The sequence below is a fragment of the Acartia tonsa genome, chromosome 9 (assembly GCF_053477335.1).
Source record: "Acartia tonsa isolate MP-2025a chromosome 9, ASM5347733v1, whole genome shotgun sequence".
Taxonomy (NCBI): Eukaryota; Metazoa; Arthropoda; class Copepoda; order Calanoida; family Acartiidae; genus Acartia; species Acartia tonsa.
This window is the reverse complement of record NC_137268.1, coordinates 13,448,550-13,463,712: the sequence shown is the minus strand read 5'-3', so window position 1 is coordinate 13,463,712 and position 15,163 is coordinate 13,448,550. Positions and strand designations below refer to the sequence as shown.

General features: G+C 30.4%; 1 protein-coding gene across 2 annotated transcripts in view; it reads right to left on the bottom strand.

Annotated features, from left to right (window-relative positions):
- The window catches only part of LOC145328255 (uncharacterized), an 80,758-nt gene that overhangs the window by 48,994 nt on the left and 16,601 nt on the right, over window positions 1-15,163 (bottom strand). Inside the window, exon 1 of one of the 2 annotated variants that reach the window (XM_080171873.1) lies at window positions 9,226-9,245. The exons of the other annotated variant lie outside the window; for it this stretch is intronic. The gene's annotated coding sequence lies outside the window, so the exon portion shown is untranslated. Of the gene's footprint in view, window positions 1-9,225; window positions 9,246-15,163 lie in introns of those variants that run through there. 2 annotated transcript variants of the gene reach the window in all.

Below are 15,163 nucleotides of genomic sequence, written 5' to 3'. Positions count from 1 at the left end.
ACGAGGCATGCAAATTATATTCTCAATATTAAAATTTTATTCAAATCTCTCTATGTCACCCCTCCCTTCTCTCTTTCTCATTGCCATTTCTCTATCTCTCTCTCTCGCCGCTTGAGATTTTAGCGGCACAATATGGCTTAAAAACAGAATTTTTTCATACAAAACCTGCTTAAAGACAGCTTCTTATGACTGCTAAAAGTTAACCCCATGATAAATAACAAAAAAATAGGTTTCATACCCCAAAAATGTACATTTGCAATTTAAAAAGTCAGCTAAAATGTGATAGAAAAAATTTCGTATTCATAAAGCACTAAAAGCTCCGCCTTTTATGAATATTCCTACCACTGATTAGTTAGAATATAGTTAGGGCATTTTTTCACAATATTAATAAAATACAGGTATGTATGTACATATAGCTATTAACATTTAGAGATTTATATTGAAAAGATTTACAAACAGATAAATTTCATAAAGGAAGAAAAGTTTCGCTTCAAATCTTGATTATCTATGAGTAATTATGAAAATGAGATAATGATATATGTAATTCATAATGTTAGATTACTTCTTTTCTTTTCGTTCAAAATCTGGGATAGGTTTTTTGAAAATAAAAATTATAAGGAAAAGAAGTGAACAATAGATATTTTAGAAATACTGGTACCCAAAGTTTTATAGACCGTTTTCTCTTAAGTTGGTTTTCAAACTTTGGGCCTAGGGACTTGATTGGTTGATTCAACCTAGCAGTGTATACTATGACACAATGAAATAAATCAATTGTTTGGGAGAATATCTATTCCTATGGGTGACTGGTTCGAATCCTTAATGTGTGATTTGATTACTAATCACTTTAACCACACTACCTTTGAAAAGACAAAATTTTAAAAAGTAAAGTAGACGAACTGTCAAAAGCGCATATAGGACAATTGCCTGAAATCCAATATCCCTCTACCAAAGACAGTATTTTATTAGGACTTTTTAACTTTTCATTTGCTGCTTATTATCAATAATTGTACATTTTGAACATTTAACTACTTTATTTGAATAACTTTGTTAATAACCAAAGACATAACACTACAAACACTTTGTTAGAGGGTTCATATCCTTAATTTCATCACCAACAGTGAAACCTAAATATATGTACATTTAGCCCTTAAATCTTTGAGGCCTTCATCTACGTCATAAAGGACATTTTGTCGATGTAAATAAAAGGCGAATGATCTTACAAATTGAAAAAAAATATCAGACAAAACAACTGACAAACAATGCTAATTACTTTAAATAAACTATTGAAGAAGATAAAATCTGAGAACAATTTTATTTAAAAATAATGTGTTGTAATTTGTCAATATATCATTAAATAACTTTCTTTTCTTTGCTTTTGTGTTCTTTCTTTTATAATTAAGAGCTTCGCTACTGTCGATGAAAACAAAATGTATAAAACACAAATTCCTACTATGGGTTACCATTAATTTAAGATTCCATTTTGATTTGAATTGTGGGAAACGGAATGAAGGAAAATTTATTCCTTTGATATCTGTTTTGGCCGTAACAACTTATACAGTCGAGAATATGAGCATACTTCTGTTTTCTTGATCAGCATCTCTTACTTTTGTGAACATATAAGGAATATCTTATTTTTGAAAGAGTTTGCTTTCCTTACCCTGAAAATAGATAAGATCATACCCATGACCTGTGTATTTTGGGGAAACTTTTTTTCTAAATATTATCTAATATTTACTAAGTATATCTGCAATAACTTTTATTTAATGAAATCTTCCAATTTTTAACATGTACAAAACGGCGTGCTTAATTGCTTCAAGATCCATGTCAGATCTATATAGGAAATAAATGTCTATAATCGAGCTCAAATTTTCCAAGGAATATACGTTTGAAACTCATAGTGCTTCAATAATCCATAATTAACTCTCATTGCCCAGAACGATAAGACCCATTATTTTACTTTATTAGAAATAAATTCATTTTTTTCATTTCATGTTGCTATTTACATTATACTAAAGTATTTAATTTCTAATCATAAAAAAGAAAATTTAAATTTATAATATAATAAATTTAAGAAAACTCTGTTTTAAAAGAATTCGATAGTGGCGACACTTTGTGTGTTCAAATATCAAACTAAAATTGTAATCATATTAACCCTTTGGCGATGGTAATGTAAAAAATATGATTTAAAAATTTTTTAAAAATCATTTAAATTATTAAACATTTACTTTCTTTTAGATAGTAATGCCAGGTGAGGAAAATAGATTTATTGAGAAATAGATATGCATATAGAAAACTAGCCAATTGGGAGATAGTTATATCGAGCCAACTCTAGTATTCTAATATGTAGAACTGCCTTTCTCAATAAAAAATCACTATTTCATGGGCTAGATTAGGTTTATTTTGGGCTTAAGTTTCTATCTTTTGCACAAAGAAAATATGTTTAAGATAACGTAGGGAGAGTGCGTTTAACACCCCCCCCCCCCCCCCCCCCCCAACCAACCAATAAAAGTCATTACTTTTCCTTCACACCAACTTACATTTATTTTCATCATAAAACCAAACTTACCCCAATGGAATATTAAAAAATTTGCTAATAAAATAAACTAGTGGTGGTGCTATTTCCCCCCCCCCCCTAAGATTTTGATGTAAAAAATGAAATAGCCTAAAATTATCCTAAGACCTAAGTGAGTCGTTTCTAAAATGTAGAAATCAATAAGTTCTGTAGTTATCAAGATCTTAAGGTACAGCAAATAATCTTACATTCCCGGGAAAAGACTAAGATAATAAAATAAACGCATAAGTAAACAGATATTGTGCCATATACCCCACTGAAGTATAACCGGGCAATGGTAATTATTACTAGTACAATTTAAATTGGTGTGCAGACGAAATATATCAAGTAATAGCAAATCCTTAATCAACTAATAAATTTTAGTATACATATATAACCAGACAACTACCTGGATCACCATGTTATGGACCTTTTTCGTCTGCTAGCGAATTCCTTTATCCTCTTTTGTAGCGACTTGGCTGTGTTAATATTCGCGCAATATTGCCTGATTTTCAAAGACCCAATTGAAAGTCAACACAGGGTGCTCGGGAAGGGGACATTCAGTCATTAACCCCCATTCCCCTCTATTGTTTTACTCTAATAATCAACCTTTAGTCGAGAACAAATTTGAGTTATTGATTATGTTTGATATTTTACTATGTAATTTTGTAATGGTTATCGACAAAGAAATTGTTCTGTAAATTATAAATAGCTTACTGATTGTTTTCAATTAAAACAATAATTTGCTTTCTTCAATGCATTGATCAAGTCGCATTGAAGGAACACCAATTAAAAGACCTCATCATTCATCTCCCATTCATAATTACTCTAAGTTCTCATTTACCCTTCCTTTCTAGGTGTTAAAATTAGTTATACACAAAAGAGTTCAAATTAATCATTAAGAGTTTGTTTTTATTTTCTCAAAAATTAGAATTTCGGTTTTAATACAATTAAAATGTATTTTAATGTAAACCATGGCAATGTTTGTGTGAAGGACCGAATGGGCTCAGGTTTTTCAGGAACTAGCAGTTGCACCTTTCGCATCTTGGGGCTATGTATTCATTGGGAAGGGAAGAAAATAGCCAAAAACCATCCCAGGACATAAATATCAAAATAAATAGCCTAAAACCATCCCGGGACAAATGTGAAACTCAATTGGTAGTGTAGACAAAATACCTTACTACTATTTATAATAGGATATATTGACGAAGAAAAAACTGCATTACTTTTGCACCACTTTTGACGTCATATTCTCCATCTCTTTTTTAGGGGTTTTCTTTCCCTCTCATCTTCGTCATTTTATGACGTCATAGGAATCAAAAGTGACACAAAAGTAATGCAGTTTGGACTTCGTCGGATATGTTGCATGGTTTTAAACTGTTTTCAAGAAATGAAAAGCATATTTGTGAAGCTACCAAAGGCATATTTTGTAGGGAACCTTAAATTATCTTCCATTGAACTATTTATATGTAAGTTCATATATTTTATGTATGTACGTATGATTCAGTTTTGAAATTAGATTGCTTTTAGTCCAGTAACTTGCAGTGGTAAGGGATCTATTATTGGAAAATATAAACGATTATTATGATTATATTATTTGGCATTTTCTTTATCTTTTTGGAATTTTTCTGTATAATATAACATGTTTTCTCTTTCTCACTCTCTCTCTTACTCTCTCTCTTTCTCTCTTTCTCTCCCTCTCTCTCTCTCTCTCTCTCTCTCTCTCTCTCTCTCTCTCTCTCTCTCCTCTCTCTCTCTCTCTCTCTCTCTCTCTCTCTCTCTCTCTCTCTCTCTCTCTCTCTTTCTCTTTCTCTTTCTCTTTCTCTCTCTCTCTCTCTTTCTCTCTCTCTCTCTCTCTCTCTCTCTATCTCTCTCTCTCTCTCTCTCTCTCTCTCTCTCTCTCTCTCCATTTCTACTCTTTCTATCTATTTTTCTCTCTTTTTTCTTATCTCTATCTGTATTTCTTCGTTTCTCTCTCTCTCTCTTTTTCTCTCTCCTTCTCTCTTTCTCTCTCTTTCTCATCACCTTATTCTTTTTCTCTCTTTTTATGTCTCTTTCTCTCTTTTGCCTTTATACATTTCTCTTCAGAGAATTTTAAGAAATAAAATAAAACTGGGTTGAATATATCCATCAAGATCCCTGAAACAGCCCCCTTTAGCCATGAATTATACTGGACATAAATAATCTTTTTTTTCAGCTCTAAACAATTAATTCTAGATGTGAATTTGATTCATAACTAGCGAGAAAATTAGGGATAGGGTTAGTTAAACTGAAAATAAAGAACGATTTCGTACATTAAGATTAGCAAAAAATAAAGTTGCTCTTTTGAATATCCGTGCCATGTGTAACGAAGGATCTCGGTACCGCTGAACCGATATGGTTCTCCTTTACAGAGTAGCTTCTCATAGGTCATGGAAAGGTTTATAGCTATTTTAAGGGATGGTACCACCACCCTTCAAAGAGAAATAGCCCCAAGAAATATAAAATAATATTGTTTTGATTGTTGAAAAATACCTATGATATATGTTTTGTATATAGATTAATACAAAGAATAAGCGTCGAGATACATTTATAATTTATTAAGTATGTAGTTACTCTATAACTATAAAAAGTCTGTAGTCTTGATTGTTATTTATAACCTCAAAATACCCTTAAAGCACAAACTACTCCTTACTTAGGTTAGGTTAGGTTATTATGGGTACTTATGGTATAGGTATAGGGAAAAAACAGTCAATTCATTTCAAAATAAGGGATAAGGTATCTAACGAAATCAAAATTGAGCATGTATTAATGTTTTTAATCAAAGAAAAGCGCTAACCATTTCGTACTGACTGACAAAAGAAAAGTTTCGCTTTTAAAAACAGAGATAGAGAACATAGACGTCCAAGCTATTTTTTTTTTTTGGGGGGGGGGTAATCGCCTTATTACCCCCCCCCCCCCCACTTGGACGTCTATGATAGAGAATTTTCATTCATAACAACTAATTTGTTCAAACCTTATTTCCATGAGAAAGTATATTACTGCAAACAACAAGAATTTAATTGAAAAACGAAAACAAGCGAGTCCATTAAAGCGAGTGGCGTAATCAGTCAAATTTGCATTGTAACGCGCTCTATGAGAGCTTCCTATTAAACATAATAAATGTGTATACGTTGTAACAAATTTATTTGTAGAAAGTTTGTAAATTTTCAATTCTTTAGATTACTTAATTTTATGTTTTTTTTTCTTTCAGTATTTTTGGAAAATTGTCTTTTATCGTTCCAGATTATATTCATTATTATTTAATTCAAACTCATTATGATTTTACTTAACCATTTTAACGATTTTACAAAAACACTCAATAGAATAATAAGCGATAATGACTTCTTATGTTAATCATAATGAAAACCGATTCATTCTGTATTAAACATTTAATAGCATTGATTGGAGGCTGCGCCATAAGCATCTAGGAGCTCTGTGTTTGAAATGTTAGGAAAGGGAATAAATAGCCCAAAACCATCCCGGGACATATATGTGAAGCTGTATTGGCCTTATTAGATGGGACAACGGATATATTATTAAATGGATCTTACACCAGATTTTCATGTTCACTAATAAAGTAAAACTCGAAGCGGGCTAAATTTACTATTCTTTCTTTTATCTCCTTAACCCAATCCCCTCCCATTCTACTGCATAAATGACCTGACCAATAAACGACTTTCATATTAGCAAGGTAAATTGAAGACATTCTTTCCCTGCAAAATGCCCACGTATATTATACATCATTGATAGGATAATATTTATTTAAATATCTACGCATGCTTTGTTTATTTTCAGTCTTGATTTTAATAAAAAGTATTAAAAAACAAGTGAATTTTTATAATTAATTCAAAAATAAAACGTGTAAAAGTTTTTGCAGGTGGATAATTGTTAATTTTTACTAATTACTCTCATATTCTAAAATGTTTAAAATTTAATATTTACATAGTAACATTTCATTATGATTAGATAAAAAGTTTAAACTTTTATATGTAGGGGAGGGAGGGGGGGGGGGGGTATGACATATCCTAATATATTAAATACTTTCCTGAAAACTCAGGAACAATAGGTCCAGTTGTTCATAAGATCTTAATGGAGCAAGTATTATAAAATACAAGACATAATGGGAGATGAAATTTTGAACAGGGGAAAAGTTTACATGCAAGTTTAGCCAAGCTTTCAATCTTTTCTCTAATGGATATACATATCCTTGTTTATATAAGTAGCTCACATGCATAAATTTCAATATTCAGCATATGATTATGCTTGATTAATTATTACTGATTAGCAACTTTGTATCTAATAATCGACTGGATGTTGCACCAGGTTTTCATTTACTAAAATGATACTAGCAGCTGGTTAAAAAAAGATGCCGCACATCCACCTCCTTTACCCCATCCCCTCCTCTGCTACCGGATGAACGAACTGACCATTAAATGAATTCTATATTATATTAGCAACATAAATTGACGAAAATTTATTCTTGTTATGATAACTATTCATCTTTGTAAATACAAAATAAACAATATTGATTTCTAATAAACATACAATATGGAATTATCATACACATATAAGGATTGTTCCAAAAAGCGTAGCAATAAAGAAAGTAAACAGAAAACTATGATACAGAAATTCATGTTTACATGATAAAAGATACAATGACCAGCATAGCATCTGTTACAGTATGAATGTATGTGTTTGTAGATTTACAAGAATTTATAAACAATTCATAAACAATAACATATACAGCATGACCCTTGAAAAAGTATTTTTAAGCATCTGCAGCCCATATTTCTCAATGAATTATCAAAAAATGTATATGTCCTTGTTTTCTGTAGATTTCCACATAAGTAGATATAAAAATATTTTTTTTACATCAATTAACAGCTGAGATTTTTAGAGCCAAAGTTTTGAAAAAGTGGCTGAGGAAAAAGTAACTTTTCAAGAAAAATGTTTTTTTAAAGTGAAATGACATGTTTTCCTAATAATTTCAATACTTTTTATAAAACTTATATAAAGATGTTTCCAAGAAATTTATTTCATGCTGAAAGCACTTTTTTCACTTGCTCTAAAAGGCATTTTTAGATTAGTGTAAATTGCAAAAACACCCTTACAGAAAGAAATCCTATAAAAAATAGTAGCAAATTGAAAGTTTACATAAACAGAAATCAAACACTTTTTATTTTATCAAAATAAGTTAAAAAACCAAAAAGTTACAGCTACAAACTTTTATTAAACATTTAACAATTTAAATGATTTTTATGTGTCTTCTTAGATTAATTTGATGAGTGGGCGTGAATTTAATGGTAAAGGTTGCGCTAATCTTCCGGTAATGAGCATAAATTGGGGAGGGGTTTATTTAAGGTCATATTAATAAGTGGGAGATATTATAAGATTTGAGGGAAAATGGTTATAAGAAAAATGTATTCAGTAAAATTTGAAAAGTAGTTTTTTATATGTAAAAGTAACGTTTTTTAATGCAATAAAAAATGTATCAATTGTAAACTTGCTCTTCTTTCTTATTTGTTTTTTAACTGGTTGAAAAAAAGTAATATAACAATAAAAACTAAGAAATATTTAGCAATATCCAGTTTCTCAAGCACTTTTTCCAAACTTTGGCTTTAAAAATCTCGGCTGTTAATTGATGTAAAAAACAAATATTTTGATATCCTTTGATGTAGAAAATTATAGAGAACAAGTACATATGAATCTTTTAATATTTCATTGAGAAATATAGGCTGCAGATGCTTAAAAATACTTTTTCGAGGGTCATGCTGTATAATATTTTTTCTTACCCAAGTTTCTTAGTTGTGAGGGACATACAGACAAGAACTAGTTATAGAGTAGCTACAATAAACAATTTTGCATAGATACATAGCATGCAAAAACAGATTACCTTTTATCATAAAAATTAAGGCACAAGTGTTTTTTATATTAACTTGCAGTTTTTTGTAGCAAAGCTACTCTATTAACTTAATGTGTCTGTTTGTCTAAATGTCGATAAATCAATGTGTTTTAATGCCCACAAAAAAAAGGCGCAATACTTTATATCTTACTAGCGGCTACGCACCTAGAAGCCTCTAGTGAAATATTTTTTTAAATGTTTTTTTTTGTTGCTTTCAAGTATCTTTGATATGTTGCGTAAAAGTCTCTTTCTACGATACATCGCAATGTTACGTAGGAGTCTCTATACTTAAAATAAAAATTTCGATTTATCATTATTTTTCTTGGGAGGGTGGTGGTACCCTCCTCCAAAATAGTTATAAACCAGACACACAAACATCCCGTTACTTTAGTATAAGGATTTCTTTTAAAAATGTAACTTTTTTGTTTCATTTAACTCTCTAAATTCTTCACTACCTTTGGAAGTATTTGTTATGTTCTGATCTGATTTACTGTTTCAATATGTATCACTTTAGAATATATTTAATTTTTTTACTAGGGGCGATTGCTTTTGGGAGGTTGGGGGTATCCTCCCTCAAAATTGTTATTTGACCTACAAGAACCATATCTGTTTAGCGGTTAACGTCGACACACTGTTAGTATTATATTTGCCGTTTAATAGATCTTATGGACATTGCATATTGACCTGAGTAATAGTATATTAGTTATAGAGTAGCTATTAAATTGATATTTTTAAATTTAATTTTACTTACCTACTTTTTATTGAAAATATTTTCAAAAATTAATTTTTTCTATTTTTTCACTATTGAATTTTGTATGGCACAGTTTTAGTATTTCTAATCCTATTCAATACGTTTATGTACATATTCACTTTTAATTCACTATTAAACTAAACACCTACAGGGTGTCCCTCGTAAACTGGGTTTTTTGAAACGCTTATTACTCCCTTACTATTTGAGCTATCTTAGTAAAATAAAAAGTATTTGACAGCCTACTACTGACCATTTAATGATATAGTGATGAAAAATCCGCAAAGTTAACAGAAAAAAATCTACAAGGTAATACATAACAGGCTGATTTTAGTGAATATAAGACTAATCCACAAGAAAAATATGCCTTAGTTAACTTTTAAAGCAGCTGGTGGTCAAACGGTGGATCACAAAGACTTACTTCAGACATTATAAGAACTGGCATTGTATTATAATTAAAAAGTCTGGTATATTTCAGGTTCTTGTGTGCATTTGAAGCGAGCTCACATGAAAAATTAACAAAAAAGATCAATATTATGCCTATTTTTACGTATTGTTCACTTATATTACACTTCAGATTCTTGAATATTGAGAATTTCTGGTATGCCATGTCAAGCCTATTCCATTTTTGTGCTTAGAAAGTCTGAGCGACCAGCCGTTTGAACCCTAGCTAATCTTAAAGTTCACAAAGCAAATATTTTCTTGTGGGTTAGTCAAAATTCAATAAAATTAGCCTCTTATGTAATACCTCGTAGATTTTTTCCTGTTTATTTTGTGGATTTTTCATCGTTACCCCATAAAATGGTCAGTAGCAGGCTGTCAAATACTTTTTATTTTACTAAGATAGCTCAAATATTAAGGGAGTAATAAGCGTTTCAAAAAAACCAGTTTACGAGGGACACCCTGTATATACATGTGTGTTGTGAAATAATTTGGCCAACTTGCTATTTTTTCCACACCGGTCCAGTCTCACTTTACTTTTGCATAATTAGCCGAGTTTATATTGTATATACATTAAAACAGACAGTAGCAGTATATAGGCAGGGGGAATGTAACAAACAAAACAGACGGACAGACAAACGTAGGCACGGACGTACTGACTCCGCCTGTTATCTAGATATCTGTAAAACTCAGACTACTTTACTTTTGCATAAATAGATTTATGCAAAAATACAGGGGTGAATATTTGTATTTTGTCTATAAATTTTAAATATTCTAATTTAAACATTAAACATTATTTTGTCAATTTGTAGTATATAAAGCAACTTAAAGCAAAAAGATTTAATCTATGAAGTGAACTGTAACAAAGTAATAATTTCAAAAAATCATGAATTATTCAATTAATAGCAAATTTACATGTTACATATTATATATTTAGGGATTAGAGAGTGAATATTCTGCGTAGATACTGTAGATATTGTGCAATACAAAACCATGGTATAAACTTAGATCCAGGGAGGAAGGGGACAATGGGCTGTTTATTACACTATTCTCCAAAGTTTTATAATATCGTTTTCTTATTCGTTTGCTCCACAACTTTCGGGACTTTAAGTTGAGTGTCCAATTGTATTAACCACTAATTGTAATCTTCAGAAGGGGTATTTTTGTGTATCATCAATGGGGATGAACATCAATTTATCCCTTTAGATCCCTGGTATAGACCCTTGTTATAGATAAACAACATTATTATTTATGTTAAAACCGCCAGATAAATTTTTAACAATTGCGTATATATTTACCCCTCGATAGATGAGCTTGCGAAAATTTTATTTAAAAAAGAGTCATCTATACTATTGGGCCGAATCCATACAAACACAGCTAATATTTGGAAGATTTTTAGCAAAAAAATGAAAAACTGAAGTGTAATATCTCTAAAAAATAATGTGAATTGGTATATTATAATGCTTTATGTCGTCAATTTGGAATCAAATGAAAGTAGTAACGTCTGACAAATGATCAAAATAAACTTTTTCATAAAAGAGTACTTTTTTAGCTAATAAAACTTTTAGCTGTTTTTCTTCAGAACCCGATCGGGTAGGTGTTAAAAAAATGCACTGATTTTATATAAACCAGTTTTAAAGTACAAATACCAAAAAGCATTAATAAAAATTGCATAATTAGTTGCATAAAAGATATTTTTTTGGAAATGCAACATATTTTTGCGACACCCCCCTCAGGCAACGTTGCATATTTATGGGCGCGCTCTTTATGTACAGTGTGTCCCTGTATTAATTACAATTTCTTAGATTTATTTTTAAAATCCGCAAAACAAAAAAAATCTCTGAATTGTTAAAAAATTATCATTTTAGGAAAATATGATTATTTTGGACACCCTGTTAATTTACTGTGATCTAATTTAATTAAACATGGATATTCAAATTATTTTTGCCATGCCCTTTTTTGGTTAAGTCTATAATTTGAAGCATATTTTAGTTTTCTCTTAAACAAATGTAAATTTGATTGAATATCTTATTGCTAATGTGCCACGTAAGCTTTATGTTGGTCATTGTTATTTCAATAGGAAAGGGGATAACTCAACATTTTTACGAAATCTACACATTTTTCGCAACAGTCTGTTTTTAAGAAAATTATGTATGTAGTTATATTTATAGTATAGTGTAAAAAATTAACATATACATAAATCATCTTGACCTCAAAAGTTTTATTTTGGTAGCGCATCTACTCATTCAAACACTGCTATATAGTCTTATATAAGTCATGCAAATATTTCTTTATGAAAGTAAGTCATTGAACTTTTGTATTGCAATTAAATGTTACCTTGTTGATGCTATGCTACTTATGGCTAATAATGTCCTTGTTTGTCTAAATTATGCAAAGTTAAGCTAAAAGTAGCCAATAGTGCATTTCTAATTCTTGTGTTGTGTCTAAAAGTTTAGCAAGGATATGCTAATAAAAGAAGGTAGTAGTTTCAAATAGATAAGACTTTGCAGATAAAGATAAAACTTTTAGATATGAAAATGGAAGGTTAAAAGCATAAAAGGATGTTATAGTAAACAGAAAAAGTTTATTTTATTATGTAAAGAATTAAGGTTTGTCTATTAAAATTTCGTTAATGTATGTACAGTTAAGGTTAATGAATTTAATTAAACTTTATTTGTATCCTAGGATGGTTTTATGCTACTTTTATGCTCCCCTCTTTCTACTTAAAACTTGTTTCTAGGGGCGAAGCCTCTAGTAGTAACTAGACGTTTAAAAATTACCACCTTCTATAAAACTATGGAATAATTTTGGTATTAAATATTTATACTGAACTGTGTATTGTGCTCGATCTATCAGCAGTAAGTTTATAATCAACATGTATAAAAAAGACTTGAACACTAAACCTATAGCCAAACAATCTGTAATTTTAACTTTCCTTAAATGCCTGATTTGTATCCTCTGATAACCCCGTTCTACAAATCTAAATTATCTCAGTATTCTAAATATTTAACTAAATTATCGTCAGGGATAGGGGCGTAAGGTAAAAAAGTAAATAATAAATTCAAGATTTAGTAAAAGTGTAATTAGTGCTTTTTCTTGGCTTGCCTGTCGAGCACTGAGCACCTTCCCCTTCCCTTTTTGAAAATAAATTGGTGGGAGGCAAGGACATCCAAGCTTTTTAATTTATTTTTTTTGGGGGGTGGGCAATCACCCCTATAACCCCACCCCCCATTGGACGTCCTTGGTGGGAGGTTCAACCCTGCGGGGACTATTACTTGTGGGGACACAGATGCATTTATAGGTGCAACCTTTCTACTTTATCATATAGAATTTTACTACGTTTATACAGTTGTAAAAGTACTTTAAAATTCCTAGGCCTAATCCCCCTAAATCTGTAAAAATATGCAAGCATTCAAAAATGTGCAAGTTGTTGTTTCTTGGGTGTGCATAAAAATCCGCTTATTTTTACAACAGCACAGTGTTTCATATTGATATATTAGCATAGTAGCAAATATAAGAGTAATTGTTTAATTATGAATTTAACGCAAAACAGTCTATCTTGTACTGTTATGCTATTCTAATAATATTGTGGAATTGAATGGACGTCGTTATTTAGGCCAATTCTTTAGATTATTTGATATAGAGTCGTCACATCAAGTTACATTTTTTCTTTTCTTTAAAAAACATTGGCGAATAGGGCCGAAAGTTAATAAATAATTAGAAAGGTTTATCCTATTGGATGTAAACAACAGTTTTAATATTCAAAACTTAAAGATTTAAAGAGAAAAAAATATATGAATTCTTTGTATAAACACAGTGACAAAAGTAAAACCTACTGTCAAACTAATGCCAAAATGTCTTTAGAACACTGAACTAGATTTTTTTTATCTGAATTTTAAGAGATAGCCTGATTAATTTATAGCCTTGCAAGTATTGGAAAGATCAACTTTATTTTCAAGAAGATTCTAGATTTAGTAGCCTCACTTATAAAATCTTTTTAAAAAATTCCTTTTTAAACTTTAGGATTTATTTGTATATGTTTTCTATGTTTGGTAATTATTTTTTTTTGAAGGGGTAGTTTTTTTCCATATGTATAATCCCTGCGGGGCCTAAAAAGCGCAGTACCCTAATCTTGCAGAGCTAAACAGTAACTAATATAATCTATCTATTTAACCTTACATAAAGTAATTTCATCTATTTCAAAATAAGGCATGAAGAGGCTTTCTGTTCTGTAAGGCAGGCACTTAAAAAGACACCACCAACACCTATTCTAAAAAAAAAATTATAGTAGGGGGCCCTAATCTCCATAGAAGAATCTAAAAGGAAAATGCCAAAGAATCTTAGACGTAGTAGTTAATAATTATATCTAATGTAGATGCAATTAATAGTGTTGAATCATAGATTAATATAGACAGTAGGAAATAACATTATCAAAGGGACACAATTAAATCGGTCCAGCGGTAAGCGAAATCTTAAGTTTTATACGAACAGATGGACAAACATCATGTTACTTTTTTATAAATAACTTTTTTATCAGAAATAGGTATATGTAAAATTTTAATTTATCATTTGAAATTTTGCGAATTTTTATTGTCGTAAATTTCCAAAATTGAAAAATAAGATACTTAACTTTTCATCTACAGTTATTTATGGGTTTAGTTTTAGTAAAATTCTAAGGACAAACATATCCAGTAATATGACTCCACAATATTGTGCTATTATAGGATGAAAATATGCTGTTATAATATCAAAATATGCAGCTTTAAAAAATGGGCCAAGACTGCATTTTTGAGTACTTAGTGTACTTTTATAAACACCTAGTCTTTGTTTTAAATTCATTCATTACAGCAAAAATACGTAAGCTTGCAAAAAAATCCAAAAATATTGAATTAGCAAAAGTAACATAGAGGAAACGGTACGGGTTGGAGAGTTTTTACTGTATTAATAAAATATGTGGGTCTGTCTGCCTCTATGTGTGTGTTATATTTATTCTTAAATGTGAAGCTTTTTACTTGTCCAGGAAAGGTATTTAAATATTTGAGAGAGGGTAAGTCCACCCTTCTAAGATTAGAGTAAAACACTAGAGGGAGAAAGGGTTAAATAACTGTATCTCCCAGTCGCAATCACCTTGTGCAACCTTTCTATTGGGTCATTGAAAATCAACCAATGGTGTCGCTTATATTAACACAGCCAAGTAGCAGAAAATGATTTAGAAGCAGACGAAAGAGGTCTTTGAAAAAAGAAGGGAGTTAGTTATCTGTTTATACATCTATATTATAGATCTGTTCTTCTAAGAGAAATCGTCTCTGGAAAAAAATCCCCACAATAATTTTTTTTTAACTTTTTGTTTTCAAACCTAAATCAGAAAGTCCACTTAACCCCCCCCCCCCCCCCTCCCTCTTTACCAAGTGTCAAGACGAGTATCTTTATAGGACGCAAATAAACACTGGTTTTGTTATAATTAGAAAACATGAATTTAGATATTTAAATTAATGCCTAT